Source organism: Acanthopagrus latus, chromosome 17 (assembly GCF_904848185.1).
Source record: "Acanthopagrus latus isolate v.2019 chromosome 17, fAcaLat1.1, whole genome shotgun sequence".
Classification (NCBI taxonomy): Eukaryota; Metazoa; Chordata; class Actinopteri; order Spariformes; family Sparidae; genus Acanthopagrus; species Acanthopagrus latus.
Window position 1 is genome coordinate 2,801,734 of NC_051055.1, and position 17,175 is coordinate 2,818,908.

At 43.3% G+C, this 17,175-nt stretch overlaps 1 protein-coding gene across 1 annotated transcript in view; it reads left to right on the forward strand.

The window, feature by feature from the left end:
- Positions 1-17,175, forward strand: part of LOC119005671 — a gene marked incomplete at its 5' end in the record, with an annotated part of 34,693 nt that overhangs the window by 2,180 nt on the left and 15,338 nt on the right. The gene's annotated exons all lie outside the window — the stretch shown is intronic.

The window sequence follows — 17,175 nt, forward strand, 5'->3', positions numbered from 1 at the left end:
TGGTCCTGAGAGATTCCATCAGGATCTCCAGAAGACTCTGAGGAGGAAAGACGAGCGCAGTCTGGCTGCAGATCTGGCAGATTTAAAAATGTCATGTAACGTCAGCGATTCTGTGATTGATGTGATCAGAGACGTCACCACTGGGGTCCTGCAATACTCAGAAAATGCACCAAAAGATGCACCATTAACGAACGAGCCCTTTAAATTTGAAACCTTGAATGCAGACGACATACAAAACTTTCCGTCTTGGCTCTGCGAAGCAGTTTTTGACACGAAAGGCTGGAGGCCCACGGTGAAGCAGATGCTGCGCTGGTGTGAGCTGGTGCTGACTCAGAAGAGTGAAGCGCCTCAGCTGGTCGGTGTGGAAGAAGACCCGTGTGTCGCAGCCATGTTCGCTGCCACACAAGTCTGCATGGGAAACAAACTGGACATCGTGCTGAGCTCTGACGTCCAGTCGGAGGAGTGGGCTCAGGAGTGGTCCGACTTCTACGAACACCTTGGAATTTCTTTCAACACAAACGTGAAGACAACCAGTGCATCGTACAGGGACGTCTATGAAGCGGACATTGTGTTTGGTACCATGGACGACTTTGTGTCTGATTACTTTCGACACGGCGTAGAAGCGATGGAGACAGGAAACCTTCAGCTCGGTCGTGGGTTCATCATTACAAGACAAAGTCTCAGTGCTTCCAATTACCTGGAACTTTCCCGGCTCAGGGACAATGACTCCCTGGTGTTTGCTGCAGAGGTCCTGCAAAGCCTTCTGGGTAAATTCCACAGTAAAGATATGAAACTGAGACACAGGTTTATTCAGGCTTTTTTTCAGGTGCTTCACACTAACCTTGGCCATAAAATCATCACCATCTCAAAGAAGATCGCTGGAAAGGCTTTGTCTTCTGCTGAAGTCTTCCTTCTGACCTTTGTTGAGACTCTCCTCAGAGTGGTGACGGAAGAAACAGACGGTGAAGAAAACAGCACATGTCCTGCAGGAATATGGTGTTTGGAGGTTTTATTTGTCTGTGTGGACAAATTCCAAGCCTCAAAAGAAGAAACCAAAGAACTCTTCCAGATGGTTTCAAATCTCACAGAACAAACAATTTGGTCACCGTTCGAGGCCTTAAACCTCCTCGGAGCATTAACCAACCACCATCATGATGAAGGATGTGTTTCCATCAGGAAGATTTTACATCTGATGGCAACATATCAGGTGTCTTCCACGTGGACAGATGAGAACAACCAATCTCTCCTTAAACTTTCAAATTCGCTTAGAACAAAGAATCTGATCCAGCACTTAAAAAAGAGCCTCAGCGATGAAAAGACGAAAAGCATTGACTTTCTTTTTGATGAACTACGTCAGATGGAAGACATCGATGAACAAACACTGAGTAAATCATACAGTGTAGTCACTTTTGTAACAAACCTGATCAAAACCGGTAAAATTAAAAAGCACACAGATGTACAGCGAGCGAGGAAATTGAGTCCCAGCAGAGACGCAGAAGACCTTCAGGAGTTGCTGGCAATCTTGTGTTATGCTGTACACCTGCAGAAGTCTGAGGGGAAGTTGGATTTTTGGCCCAGAGCCACTCAGATGATCAGCTGGTGCCTCTTGGCCTTGTCGGACACTGGGAAGCTCCTGGAGATGGGCACTGGAGAAGGGAAGTCTTGTGTCATAGCCATGTTCGCAGCGCTGCGAGCGCTTAGAGGTGAGAAAGTAGATGTGGTGTCCAGCTCTTCCGTGTTATGTCAAAGAGATGCTGAAGAATGGAACAACTTCTACAAGTTCTTTGGAATAACAGCGGACACGAACACAAATAAAACCAAGGATGAGGATAGAAAAGATTGCTACCAGAAGGACGTGGTCTATGGAACCATCGAAGCCTTCGCTGCAGATCACCTACGGCAGGTATTCGAGATGAAGGATGTGAGGCCTGATCGCGACTATCAGTGCATCATAGTCGATGAGGTGGACTCACTGCTGCTGGATCAGGGAGTGCAGATGACCTACCTGTCCAGCCCCATGGTCTCCATGCAGCACCTGAACATTATTCTGGCCATGATCTGGACCCACATCAGCCAGTATGGCTTCCTGTCTGCAGGACAGCAGACATTTGTCCGTGGTCCTCCTGCTTCTTTCTTCAAGGCCATCTTTGACTCAATGAACACAGAAGGAACTCACATTAATGATCCAACGGATATTTTGCGTCTCGCAGAAGAATCCAACACTGTGCCAAAAGGACTCAGGGAGAATATCTGCAACGGTGAAAAGGATGTCCTTGTCCAAAAACTGAAAACTGTCAGTCAGGATGCTGTGGTGGATTTTTTCCAGGAACTTGAGCAACATGTCCCTTATGGTTTTAATGTTTACACTTTAGACAATGCAGGACTGCTCTGTCTTCGAAAGCGCAGCCGGCACAACAACCAGGACATACCAGAATTAAAATTTCTTGTCCTGGAGGAAGGCCTGTGTTGTCCTCTCTATGATTCAGAGGAAACTGTCATCAAGCCCATTGCACAGTTAGTTTCAGAGAGGATTCAGTACACCCCATGTGCAAACAATAAAGACAAAATCAGCATCCCCGGATTCTTGAAGAATCTAGTGAAGCAGAAAGTGTCAGTGTGGGTTCAGAATGCCTTTCTGGCTTTACAGCTTAAGGAAGGACAGGAATATGTTGTAGAAAATGACAGTGTCTGTCCGGTGGATTTCAGATCCACTGGCATTGTTGAACTGAACAAGAAGTGGGGAGATGGTCTGCAGCAGTTTGTCGAGATTAAACACCAAATTAAATTGAGCACAATTTCAACAGTGACAAACTACATTTCTAACATCGCTTTTTTTGAAAAGTACCACGGGAAAATATACGGAACAACAGGGACACTCGGGAGCAAAACAGACATGCTCTTTCTGCAGGACCTGTATCCAAATCTGTCAGCCTGCAAAATGCCAACATTCAACAGGAAGAAGCTGTTTGAGGTCAAAGGTACTCTGAAGACTTCAGCCGAAGAGTGGAAAAAAGAAATAAAACGTGTGGTTTTGGCTCAGACCTCCACAAATCCATACAGAGGCGGGAGAGCAGCCCTGGTTATCTGTGAAACTATCAACGCGGCCAAAGAGATCTACGATGAGCTGAAGAGCAGCGTCCCCGGAGAAATCATTCTCTACTGCCGCAGTGACACAGACAGTTTGTGTAAAATAGACAGGGAACTGCTTCCCGGTGACGTCATTGTTGCCACAAACCTCGCCGGCCGTGGCACCGACATAAAAGTGTCCAAACATGTGAACAGTAATGGGGGCTTATGTGTGATCCTCTCTTTCCTTTCTGAGAACACACGAGTGGAGCTCCAGGCATTCGGCCGAACTGCACGTAAAGGTAAACCTGGATCTGCTCAGATAATCATGTCCACCGAACACCTGCAGCCGTCCTTGAGGACGGTGTCTTCTCTGGAGGAAGCCAAGAACGCCAGGGACAGACTTTCATCAGAAAAGATAAATCAAATGATGGCTGATGTTGCTGAGATGAAACTGCGGGAGGAGCTGTTCTCAGAGTACATCAAAACTCTTCAAGACATTCACGAGGACACTGATGGAGATGAGAAAACAGCCGTTGTTGCCATCATGAATGAGTTCTGGGGGATTTGGTTGCAAACTAACTCGGAAGAAATCGTCCAGTTGAAGACGAATGAATTGCGAAAGAGTTTAAAAGAGGATTTGTCTTTGGCAAAAAGTCAGTCTCAGAGTCAGAATTCACCATGTTCCAGCATTTATCACTACATCAAGTTTGGAAATATCGCACTGATTGACAAACAATGGGCCGTCAGCACCAAGCTCTTTGAAAAAGCCATGAAACAAGATAGAAGTTGGGCAGCCATAGCTTTTTACAACCATGCATATTGCACTATACAGCAGAGAAAGGCAGATTACCTCGCTAAGGCCAGAGACGACCTAATGAAGGCACAGGAGTCTCTGAAGTATCTCAGTGAGGAACCCATGGTCTGTCTGCAGTTTGTAAAAATGTCTTCTGCAAACTCAGCCAACAGTGACCTGAGTAGCCTCGAGAAACAGTTAACAACAAAGTGCAGCATGCTGAGTTACTTTGACAAAAATATTGAGGAGGCCATCCAAAAGCTGGACGAAATAAAAGGAAGAGAGAGAGATGCAATAGCCAAAAAATCACCAATATTCTCCCTGGTGTTGAACGGTGATGAAGATCTCCAAGTGGAAGCTGAAAACCTGTACAGTCAGGGGCTGAAATATGTGTTTTCTGTGGAAGAGGAGCCTCGATTCTCATGGGAAGGCCTGCTGGTGTTCTGCCTTGGAGTTTTACAGATTGTCGGAGGAGCATTGCTCATTGCATTTACATTTGGTACATTTGCTCAAGTTGGCATGGGACTCATTACTGAAGGTATATCAGACTGCATCTCTGGCATTGAGTCCATGGTGAAAGGAGATTTCAGCTGGAAGTCGTGGGCTATAGAAAAAGCCATTTCCATCGGTGTTTCTTTCATTGGGTTTGGAGTTGGAAAGCTGATTGCAAAGGGCTTTAAATCTTCCAAAGTGTTAATTAAGGAATTCGGCAAAGAGCTGAAGTTGATGCCATCGTTTTTTTCCAGTCAGGCTAAAGAAGGTATGAGTGAGGTCGCAAAGATTAACATGAAAAATGCAGTAAAACACACTGCCAAAAAAATGGTTGAGGAAATCACTGCCTATGGACTTGGGAAGGCAGAAGAGGAAATACTGAACACAATACTAAGCAGCATCAAAAACAAAGTAGAAGAGGGAATCAGTAAAAATGTGAAATCCAACATGGAAAGAAAGCCCTTCGCTACATTCATAGATGAAATCATCCTGTCACATCTTGAGGATAAAAACCAACTCCACGACCTCCTGAAAGACGAGAAGAGAAGGAATGACCTGATGGCCGTCTTCAGGGGGCTGAGCAGCGCTGCAGTGCAACCTTTCTACGAAGACCTCGGCTGGCAGAAGAAGCTTAACTCATCCCTCTCCACAGTGATTCAGAGAGCTAAAGCAGAGGCTAAAGGAACAGCACATTTGATTCTGACAACTATCCAAGGTGTTCACATGGTGGCGCTGGCATCAGACGCTGTCGCTGCAGCGCTCAGCCTCACCGGCAAGTTTTTCTCCAACCTTCAAGAACAGCTGAACGAATTCAAAAAAGAAAAAGGCTTTTCGCAGGAAGTGAAGGTCGATGAGCTGTCTGATTCGGACACTGACATGCTGAAAGACTTCAAGCAGGATTTAGCTGACACCATCAGTGCTTTAGTGGCTGATGCTTTGGTGGAAATGTTTCACCAGAAGTTCTCCAGTCACCTTACTTCTCATGTGCAAAGAAAAGTAAATGGCATCATTGGCAGTTATGTACGAACTGGCTTGCAGAGTAACAGGACAGAAGAACTACTCAGAGCTGGACAGAACAACAGATACATCACACACATGCCAGTAGACATGAATTCTAAACATAAACCCGCAGGAGAGGCTGGTAAACACTCACAGTCACATGCTGACAAGATCATGAACTCCATGACTCCAGGCACCCTCGCCGACATCAGAGTCCTGTCAGAAACAACTGGCACCAAGGTTGTCATCCTGACACAGGACAGCCAGGGCCATCCAACCAAAATGCAGGAGCTGAGCCCAAGCACCAAACCTGCCAGTTGAACCGTGACGCTGATCTACACACCAAAGAGTGCTGAAAACCCAGACGGACATTACGATGTGTACATCAACAACCAGACAGTGAAAACAGGCAGCCAGGGCAAGAGCTGCCTGTTCCGTGCTTTGGCGACAGGCATGAAACCAAAGGCAAGCGAAGAAGAAATCACTTCTGAAGCACAGCGACTCCGATCTGTGGTGGCCGACACTCTCCGCAGACACCCAGGCCAATGGGAACCTTTCATCAAACGTAATGTGTGGACTGCATCAATCAGAGGAGGGGACTGGTTCATTGCAGAGGGTGCTGCAGACAGAATAGTCATAGTAGAAACCCTGGCAGTTCTTCAGGAAGACGTTGGGAGAGTGAGACTGTACAAAGAGTGGCAGCAGGATTGTATCAACAGAAGTGGACTTGGACAATTTATGAATGGAGATCACCAGCCACCAGTGAAGAGTATATTGAAGGCTAGAGACTTGAACCAGAATAGCAGATTAGCAGAAGCCATGCTTGAAGTGGCAACAAAGTCAAGTCCTCTGGATCGCAACCTGATGTCTAAAGTGGATAAGCAACATGGCCGTGAGCTTCCGGTTGTTTATGTTCCTTACGATATGCACCGCGAGTTTCCCAGTACAACATCAAAAAAGTTCCGAACGAGTGTAGCTGAAGCCATAAGGGATAACGATGTTGTCGGAACATTTAAGCTTACAATCCTCGGAGCAATGCCCAGATTCAAATTGGATGGAACCAAGGGGTTTGAAAACTTTCAGAATGACCAGATGAGCAAAACCAGGCTTGAAGTTTTTGACAGCAGTTTTCAGCAACACAGTTTAAAGATGGTAGAGACGTGGTCCAACCTGCTCAAAGACAAGAACGTCATGACAGACAAGGATCTTAAAACCATCAACACGTGGATCAACAAGAAGGGCTACAATAATCAAAATGATCCACACAGGGACAAAGTCTACAATTGTCTACAATGAAAAGGTAACATAACATTTAACATTATACTAATGATACTGGGCAACATGGCTGAAAAACTTGATCACAATAAAGAGGTTTCATGTCAGCTGATACTGATAATTACTGATCATTTTTAAAGATCAGGTGAAAAAAGGTCAAATTTAACCTGGCTAACCTGAATAGAGATAAAAAATAATGTCATCACGTGGCCTTTCTAGACTTTGAGTGATGTCTCGGTGGGTTGTTATGCTCAAAAAAATCCACCATTTTGCAGATGCTTCTCTCACAAAGTTAACTTATGAGAAAAAAGTATTTTTGGGCTACAGTGCATCACTTGACGAGGTCATTGCACAGTCTGACCACTATAAAAGTTCACTTGAAAGCCTGGTGCTCCTCTTTGGGGTTTTGGGTGATGTGTGTCAAGACACATCCACGTGAATCCACAAAGTTTCTCAGCAGAACACTGAATTGTAACAAGAAGATTGATGTTATTCACATCACCTGTCAGTGGATCTGATGTTGTGGCTGACCAGTGTGTGTGTGTCATTGTGTCTGATGCTCACTGCCACACAAGATTTGAGAGCCTTCGTTGCTTGGAAGAGTTTTAAAAATAAATATATTCATATGTAATGAGAATGTACACATTAAGAGACCGGTCTTACAGTGCATAATTGTGCAGTTGACCAGAGTGGATTTGTGTTGTCTTTGCAGTGAACTGGCGAGTCTGACTGGTGAACAAGCACCAGCTGGAAATCAACTTAGCGGACACAGCTCAGTAAAGTGGCATCCCACAACAAGGTCATCATAAGAACACTTAACAAGATGATTCCTCACCACAAAACTGCCATTATGATGCCATCCAGACTGGAGGGGAGAGGACTGACTGATTTACAGTAGAGACCTGGTGACATTACAGGGGCCAGGGGACGGAGGCGAGGTCTGTTCCACAGTTTAGGAATAATTAAACCTCATATTTAATTGATAGTGACTGTTTGCTTTGATGTCTGTGGACATCAACATCAGACAGTACCACTACAGTATGAAGCCCTGGGAGCCCGGCAGATAACAACAGAGGTCGTAAATCTACCGCATACCAAGTTGACTGAACATTGGAAGCTTCTTCCTTTAAAATCATTGTAAAATAACAGCTTTACTCACCTGCCATTAAAGGAATACGCCACCCCTAGGTGAAATTTAGTCACTCCACGCAGTCCCTAGAGTTGGATGAGTGAGCGAAAGCGTTTTTTAGCCGACCCAGCCATTGTCCTAATCTAGAAACGCCGCGGTTAGCTTTAGCTTAGCATAGTCGCTGTAATCCGGCGTGTCCAGCTAGCATGTCGTTGCAAAAGTGAATCAAATAACTCAAGATTTGTTTTGTAATTATTTCTCGTGACCTATACATTCATATCGAGTACACATATAAATGCAAATTAACACGAAGGGATTTACTAGACCAATTTATATCTGGAACTATTTGCTGCCGCAGCACAGGCAAAGCACCGCTACCACGCGCAAAGACCTGAAACCTGAGACCAGCACCCGAAAACCCTCAACTTCCGTCAATACACTGACAGCACGCAGCACCACAACTTCCAGCGTTAGTGTTAAAATGGTTATTTGCTATGTGAAGGGCTGCGATAACAAGCAGAGGACGTACACGAACATAATGTTCAGTCTAATGTATGTAGAGCTTCACATAAAAAATAATAATGCATTTTTTTGTACTTACTCTCTGGACAGTTGTCCATTGGGTCCACTCGGTGTGTTGTTTCTTTTCCAGTTCACTTTATCGCGACGAAAAAAAAAACTGAGGACTGCAGGATGGATCATTGCTGAGAAGTCGTCGGTAGCAGTGACACAAGTGCGGTCACGCTCCTCTTCGGGAGCGTTGCTCACCATCGACGGCAGTATTTTATCCCACTCTGCACAGCACAAACACTCCATTTCAGTCGGCATGGGTTGGCACACTCCACAGTCACACCACCAGTTCGTGTTTGCTCTCGTTCTCTCGTCCGACTCGCCTTGACTCGTCGCAACGTCCTCTCTTCCCCGATCCAAAGCACGCAACTCCTCTTCAGTGAACTCAGGTTCGAACAGGTAGGGTCTCGGATTTTGGTAGTCAAAGTCATCTTCGTCTGTCGTGTAATCTTCCATATTCATCGGACTCGAGAAAGCACACCTGTCAGTGTCAGCCTAGAGGCAGAGAACGTAGTAGCCACGCTGGTGTATTGACGGAAGTTGAGGCTTTTCAGATGCCGAGTGGTGTCTTTGCGCGTGGTAGCGGTGCTTTGCCTGTGCTGCGGCCGCAAATAGTTCCAGATATAAATTGGTCTAGTAAATCCCTTCGTGTTAATTTGCATTTATATGTGTACTCGATATGAATGTATAGGTCACGAGAAATAATTACAAAACAAATCTTGAGTTATTTGATTCACTTTTGCAACGACATGCTAGCTGGACACGCCGGATTACAGCGACTATGCTAAGCTAAAGCTAACCGCGGCGTTTCTAGATTAGGACAATGGCTGGGTCGGCTAAAAAACGCTTTCGCTCACTCATCCAACTCTAGGGACTGCGTGGAGTGACTCAATTTCACCTAGGGGTGGCGTATTCCTTTAACATTAAAGAGTGTGCTCTTATGGAACATATGGACACACACCTCATTCAAGGATAAATTACAAAATATATATTTTCATTATACACTGTTAATAAACACAATTAAACACAACATTTTGCTGGTGTTAGCCAAGTTTATACTTCAGAACATTAACAAGGACTGGAGTTCAGGATTATAATACTTTTACTAGACAACTACTGTACAGTAAAAAACACAGGCTGCAGCATCCGCTCTAACACTGGCTGTTATGAAAAACACAAACACAACTGAACCCACTGAACACACAGCTGGAAATGGAATGCTAGAGAGCCAATTCCTTATTCTGTGAAATGTAGTTAGCCCGGTAAACATACCGACACTTTAGCTGTCACAGCTGCAGCGTCTGGTAGAGCTGACAGGCTGGGTGGTGGAGTCAGACCTTGTTCCAGCAGACCTCTGGCAGACCACAAGAACAAATTCAATCAACAATACATTTTAGTCCAACCTGGTTTTATGTGATAAATCAACAACAGAGAGAAACAGACTTCATATACTTAGTGTTTGGGAGTTTCAAGTGAACTGTGAGACACTGCTGTATTTTAAGGTCAGAGTGGAACTCCAGCCCATGTGAGTGTAGTTTCCTCAATAGTATGCAGAGATACAAATCACGCTGACAGAATGCTGACACTGAAAAAATAGACATGAAGAAAAGATGAGTAGATTGTCACTGAAGGAAAATTAAAAATCCCCCAAAATATCATCATAAAATGAAATAACTTTTCATGTCTGTGTTTTATTTTTACATGACGGTATTTTAGATCAGTTCAGGTTTTGTTTTCAATGACAACTTTTATTTTTGATGCTAAAGTTCACTGTCAGTGTTCTGGCTCCTTACTCCTCCCACTACTACTACTCATTTAAATATCTTTTTGGGGAATTTGAATTTTACTGGCTTTCATTCTGCTTAATTTTGTCTTGAAACAACAAGTTTACTAACATTTTTATTTATGACTTATTACATCCATCATGTCGATGTGTTCCTTTTAAACCGTGATGCACTCTTTTGGCGCAAGTGTAATAAAACAAAAACAGCAACAAAAAACACACAAACACAAGACAATTTGTGCATAAAACTTAAATGCATATTAGGGACATTTCACCGTTTCTTCAAATTTGAGCTCATGCTGTATATAAACCACTTTGAAATGATTACATCACTTCCTCCGCCCAAAAGGATTTCACCTTTTTGCACTGCCACATACATTTTGCACTTAAATCTTGGACATTCCTATTAAAATGCATACATTCACCTTGCGTAATATATGTTCTCATGAGCAATTTACACTGTAACAGTCTAAATTGTGTATTTATTGATTGGGTATGAGCTTTTTGTGCATAATGATTCCCAGTCCTCTGATGATATGTCTGTTTCTAGATCCTCTCACAATGCATTTGCGATCTGAGTTTTCCTTTGAGTTGGATTGTTACAGATTGTATTGTTCTGATATAGCATCTTTACTTCAGCTGTCTTTAGACACCATGTCTTCCAAATGAGATATTAAGGGTCTGGTTAAGACATTATTTTAGCTCATTCTAATAAAGCTTCTAAGCTGAATAAATGTATTATATGTTTTCATCTGTTTTCTTCAGATGACATCATGCTGTCTGAGTCAGGTAGATACAGATCCTGATTTTTTTTAATTGTCCCTTTAATGCCCATTGTCTAAATGCAGCATCTGCTCTTCATGGTGTGAAACGTTGGATTCCCAAATGTGGACTATACAGAGATAGTAGATTAGGTTCTTTAATGAACTGTCACACTTCTAACCTCACTTTGATAACATTTTTAACAATTGGATTAGTCGTTTTTTTCAGCAAATTTCAATGTATGAATAAAAAATAAACTCAAACACTCTGATTCCATTTCTTTCCATTGTGGAATAACCCTTGTTGTGAGAAAAATGCAATAGACCTTGATTGTACTGCCCAATAATACCAAGTTAGAATCAGACATTTTCAACCTCCTTTCTTACATTATAGGTGCAGCACAGATAGTCTAATCCTAGCTTGATTAGTTTTCCATATAATAATCTGGTAAGTAGCTTCTCGGTGTTCCTAAAAAAGTCATCAGGTGGAGGCAGCAGAACATTCTGAAATATATACAGCATTGTTCATGTAGCGACTTAAAGCAAGTTTGAACTTTTTATTAACGAAAAACAATAATCAAGTCATGATAAAATGCATGAACTCGAAGTAAAAAGTAATCACAGCGATCAACGATAAATAGCGGTCAACAAAAATACGGCAACCCAGCTAATGAACAGGTGCAGAAATTAAAACAAAACAAACCAAAAGATAACAATATCCCTTCACCTAGTGACTTATAGAAAAAGCACCTACCAATTCATTCATGGCTCCTACAGTTCATCTGTATTATGTATATCAAGGACAGTGACAGGGACGTCCATCTATCAGTTGATTCCATTATTGCCTCCATCAAAGTTTCATGATTAAGTTTAACAGTCAAGGCTAATTAAGACACAATTCACACCACCGGGTCCCCTTTAAACGCCGGGTGCAGGTGTATATTTTGGTAAAAAAAAACGCCGGTTCCAAATTGATATTGGGTGTAATTTATTCATTTTTTTTAGAAAATCAAGGATGAAGACGTGACCACTGACACTGCACGTTTTTCTTCTTCACCTTCTTCATGTATTGTGCTTGATTTCTGTCTGTCAATATCTCATTGATGATCACCATGGCTCCGGTGTACCAAAAAAAAAAAAAAGAAAAAAGTATGACATGAAACTCAAACTTTCTGTTGTAATTTATGCAGAGAAAACTTGGGAGAAGCAGCCGCTAGACGTCCGAGGAGGACAGCAACAGGGCCAGGCTGCCTGGTGGAGAGAGGAAGAAGGCGAGCGAGGAGCTGGAGATAAACATGCGGGGAAACATACTTGGTGTCACGGTGTGTTAGACTATGGATTAAACTTACACTGGACTATCCTTTTAAAGAGACAGGAACCAAAGCACACAGGGGTATATACATCACAGCAGCAAGTGACAGTATGAGAAAGATTCTGAATAATAAGAACGCTGTTATCATTCAAAATCTCTCTTATAATAAACTATTTCAGTAGTAAGTCAAAATATAACTATTCCATGGACCTGGAAACGAGCACAATATGTCTCCTTTAAAAGGGTCCCTTAAGCTGCCTGTGAAGGATTGTTCATTGATGTTATTTTGCATTTCCTTTTACATTTTATTTTATGTGTTGCAACTTTCAGTTGCATTAGGTTGTGTTTTCTATTCACTTGGTAAGGATTAGGCAAAGGTAACTTGCTTGGCCTAAGATAGCTGGTCTGGTTGTCTGGAAATTATCTGGAGTTTTCCTTAAAAAATAAAAACAGCCCAGAGGCTTACAAGTTGAAACATAAACTGCATTCACTGGTTTGGCAATCTGATGTACTGCAAATGTGTTATCACGCATATTGTAGAAATGTCAGTGGTATGTACAATGGCACACAGCCTTTTTTTTTTTACTACAGGTAGATGGTGTGCTGAATCACTGGGGTCCTTAATCTGCTCCAACACACTGTGAGACACAACTGGAAATTAAATAAACGGTCTGCAATCTCTTCATTTTAAAAAGCAACAGCATTAATTAACAAATCAGTCAACTTGAAAGCATGCATGTGTGAACGTGGATAACAAAATAAAGGGATGTGCTCTGCTGTGTTATTAGTCCAGCAGTGAGAACAGCCTCTGTGCTGCACTGTTAGCTCGGGGAGGTCCATTGTTCTGAGCAGAGGAGTGTTTCAGGTAAAATAGATTGAGCAACACGTTCTTTCTTCACCACAGAGTTAAACTCAGCTGGTCTTGTTCGTTTTTCTTTGGATCTGCTCTGTTAATGTTAGTGTTAATCTTTCTGGGCGTCGTCACGAAAGGTATTCACAATCATGTCCTACTTCACTTTCGTCTCATGAAGGTAATCATCCAGTCATGAAATAAAATAACTGCTTGCAACCGCTGCCTTTTTCACAAGATCAACTTAAACATAACTCTAGCATGTGCTTGTAAACCTTTATAGTTCAGATTCGCCTTTTTTGTTCCGTCAAAACCACGCTAAGTAACATTTAGAGTACTTTTGACATTTGTGTATAGATTCTGAATCACGGGAGATATGAATCCACATTCCTATGTGAATTGATTTTGCTACCCATCCCAACCTGCTGGAAAATGTACACAGGGCCTTCACTGAGCTGGGGGACAAACCCCAAACCCATGCAATGTCCACACAGACATGTTATCAGGTATACTGGCCCAGTGGCTCTGCTCACGGATCTCCATTATCTTAATGAACTGTCCTCATGGAGAAATAGAGTTTCGGTGACTTTGACAGACTTGAAGGCGGAACTTAATTCTGCACATATCTAAGCAGCGTGACCTGCATATTGATTGATATAGCTGGCCTAATTTATTAACTTGCTTGGTCTAACCTTTAATTAAGTATGTTTAATAGACTACGGTCCCAATTAAAACATGGCTATCAAATGGGATCCTTTAACTGAATTTCGCCTCACATTAAAAACACCCAGGCTCGACATGAGCTTCGTATTACCCACCTATGTTGAAGTCAAATGGGACAATTAGATCAGACATTTATTTATTCACTATTCTCAGACTTTCTCTCTGAAACACATTGTGCATCCTCTCCACAGTATAAAACAAAAAAAGCAGTGAAATGATGTGTACTGTGCTCACCACGCTCATCTGCTCCTCTCTGGCTGTGAATCCCACACAGGTGCTCCGCTCCCTGTGCCTGAACTCTAAACTGCTGCTTCTTTATCTGCTGGCTGAGGTTTTTTTCCCTGATTGCTCCATGTCTTCATGGCAGAGATAGATTCACTTCTCTAGCTTTCCCCCAGTGGAGTTATTACCTCTGCATCCACACAAGCTGATTACATCTGTTCAGCCCCGCACTCTCACACACAGGAACACTCTCCTGCTCAACTACACCCTGTTCCATTCAGCAAAACACCTTGTCCTGCCTCTTCCTCCTCAGTCCCTATCTTCTGACTCTCTCTTTCTGCCCCCCCCCCCCTTCCTCAATTTACAGCACACACATACACACACACACACACACACACACACACGCACACACACGCACACACACACACACACGCTCAATATTCAGCCCACATGCTCCCAGTCTTGCTCACACCACAAGGCATTGAGGCTGAAAATATGGTTGTGTTCGATATAACTCCCTCGTCCCAGTGGCAAGACTTTGGCATATTTCATGAAAGCAATGATCTAACAGCAGGAGAGTCAGACAAGCACACATAAAGAGCACTGTGAAAGAGTCCTAGAAAGGGCTGCTTTAAATCACCTCCGCCCTGTGCTCCCTGCCATGCTCAGTGTTAGTCTGGGCTCCAGCTATGTTCACTGGGAGGCTGAGCTGAGGCCTGTTGCCCGTGATGACCCGCCGTAAGTCTGAGGCTGTGGTCCAGGCAGACTGCAATCAGCTGATTGGGCCACTTAGCGCCACAGCTAACTCAGCTGACTTGCTAACATCAGCTAGTCACTACAGCCAAAAACAAATACAAAGCAAAGAGCATATCGAGCTGCACTCAGCAGTTATGCTGCCCCCTATAGTTTAATTTTAATTCTGGCCATCTGCTACAAGCTACATCTATAATGGCAGCTGACCATTGAAAAGATATAGATTATTACCGAGTGGAAGGATATTACACTGTACATTGTAAAGTTGACTTTCAGGAAAGAGATTTCCTCAGAATCATCAAGTAAAGCAGACAAAGTTATATGAGCTGTAAAGTTTTAACAACTTAAACGTAGTAGTCGACATTATTTTGAGGTAATTGGTTTCTCAGACTCCTTTCTAAGTTAAGTCACTTTGTCAGCTTTTACAGTGTCTAATAAAACTCTTTATTACTGTGAAAACATTTCTCCTGTTGTCTTTCATACATCTCTACACTTTACAGATAAGCAGCTCAGATAGCAGTCATGTGAAAACCATGACACCCAAGCTGCCTCACTAATTATAACTGCAGGCAGCTCCGTCCTCACTAGGGAGGAAGGAATGGTTGTTAGGACTCACCTTGTCCCTTTGGTACCTTTGATTGGATTACGGGTGAAAGAGGCAGGGGTGCGTGCATTCAGGAAGCTTAGTAAGCATTTAGGAGACTATGCAATAAGAAAGTCAGCAGGAAACTAGCTAGCTGATTTAAATTTGTATGCGCTGATCACAGTCTCAGGCCGCCAGGTGAACCCACAGCTGCAGTGGCCAGATGTATGATGGGAATCACAGAAAGAGCAAATGTAGTCTGTTTCACAGTTCTAAAAAAAAAAAAAAAAAAAAAATGTAATAAGTTGGAATCCAAAATATAAAGTAATCAAAGGCAGAATATGTGATAATGCAAAAGCAGTTAATGGGTTACAGTAGACAGTACATTCCTCCGCCCAGGCCCAATGCACTATCAAGTAAAACATATTCAAATCTACCTGGGGATTTTTATTTGGATCTCTGTCAAATTGTGTGCAATCATTGGTACCAGCCCTTTAAATGCACCTGATATTGTTCAGGATCCATGCATTAGTCCCCGAGTAGTGTTCACCCTACATATAAATAGCACCTGGAGTATGCTGACATTTGATGCAGGGACGGTCTCACGGTGTTTGTATTTCCGCTGTATTTCCACTTCCAGAGCTGATCTCAGAACAGTTTGTGTTGACTGGCGTGTTTCATTAAGGTCTACAGAATGATCCACACACAGCCTCTGACCAGCGGGGTCAGAGGCTGTGTGGCAGGGGTGAACCAACACCTCACATCCTGGATCCTTGACTACCTCACCAACAGGCCACAGTATGTGAGGACTCAGGACTATGTGTCGGACACAATAATCTGCAGTATGGCGGCCCGCAGGGAACAGTCCTGGCTCCTTTCCTGTTCACCCAGTGCACTGCAGACTTCTCCCACCAATCCCCTCACTGCCATCCACAAAACTTCTCTGACGACTCTGCTATCGTCGGCCTCATCAGGGACAACAGCTACATACAAGAAAGGTCAGAACAGAGTCCACCTGTTGAGGAAGCTCAGGTCCTTCGGACTGCAGGGGGACCTCCTGACTTCTTTCTATGACTCTGGGGTGGCATCAGCCATTTTCTACGGAGTAGTCTGCTGGAGGAGCAGCAACTCAGCAGAAGCCAGGAGGAGACTGGATAAACTTATCAAGAAGGCCCGGTTCATCCTGGGATCCCAGGTGGTGGGAGAGAGCAGGATGATGGACAAGCTGTCATCACTGCAGAATCACACAGTTGTCTTTAATCAGCAAACACCAGCACGGACATCACATCACAGTTCTGTTTGTGTTTTATCAGAGATGAGACAGATATGTTGAACAGACGCCCTCTGCTGGATCAAAGTTTGACCCGTGTCTGCTGAAGGAGATCAGAACAAACTGTGTAAGTACCCGTGCGTGTGTGTGTGTGTGTGCGTGTGTGTGTGTTCCCTTCAATCTGATCAGCACTGAAGTCAATCTGAAACAGTGAACTGGGATCAGACCAATCACCTTGATGCTGTGTGGGTCGCTGTTCTCTACTGAGAACCACCTTAAATAAAGACCACCTTAAATAACAACACGCGGACTGTTCTCTACTGAGACCACCTTAAATAAAGACCACCTTAAATAAAGGACCACCTTAAATAAACAACCAAGGATCTGCGCGCCTCTACTGAGACCAGCCTTTAAATAAAGCACCACCTTAAATAACAACCCAAGGAGGTTCTCTACTGAGACCACCTTAAATAAAGACCACCTTAAATAACAAATGCGGACTGTTCTCACTGAGCCCACCTTAAATTAAAGAACCACCTTAAATAACAACCCAAGACTGTTCTCTACTGAGACCACCTTAAATAAAGACCA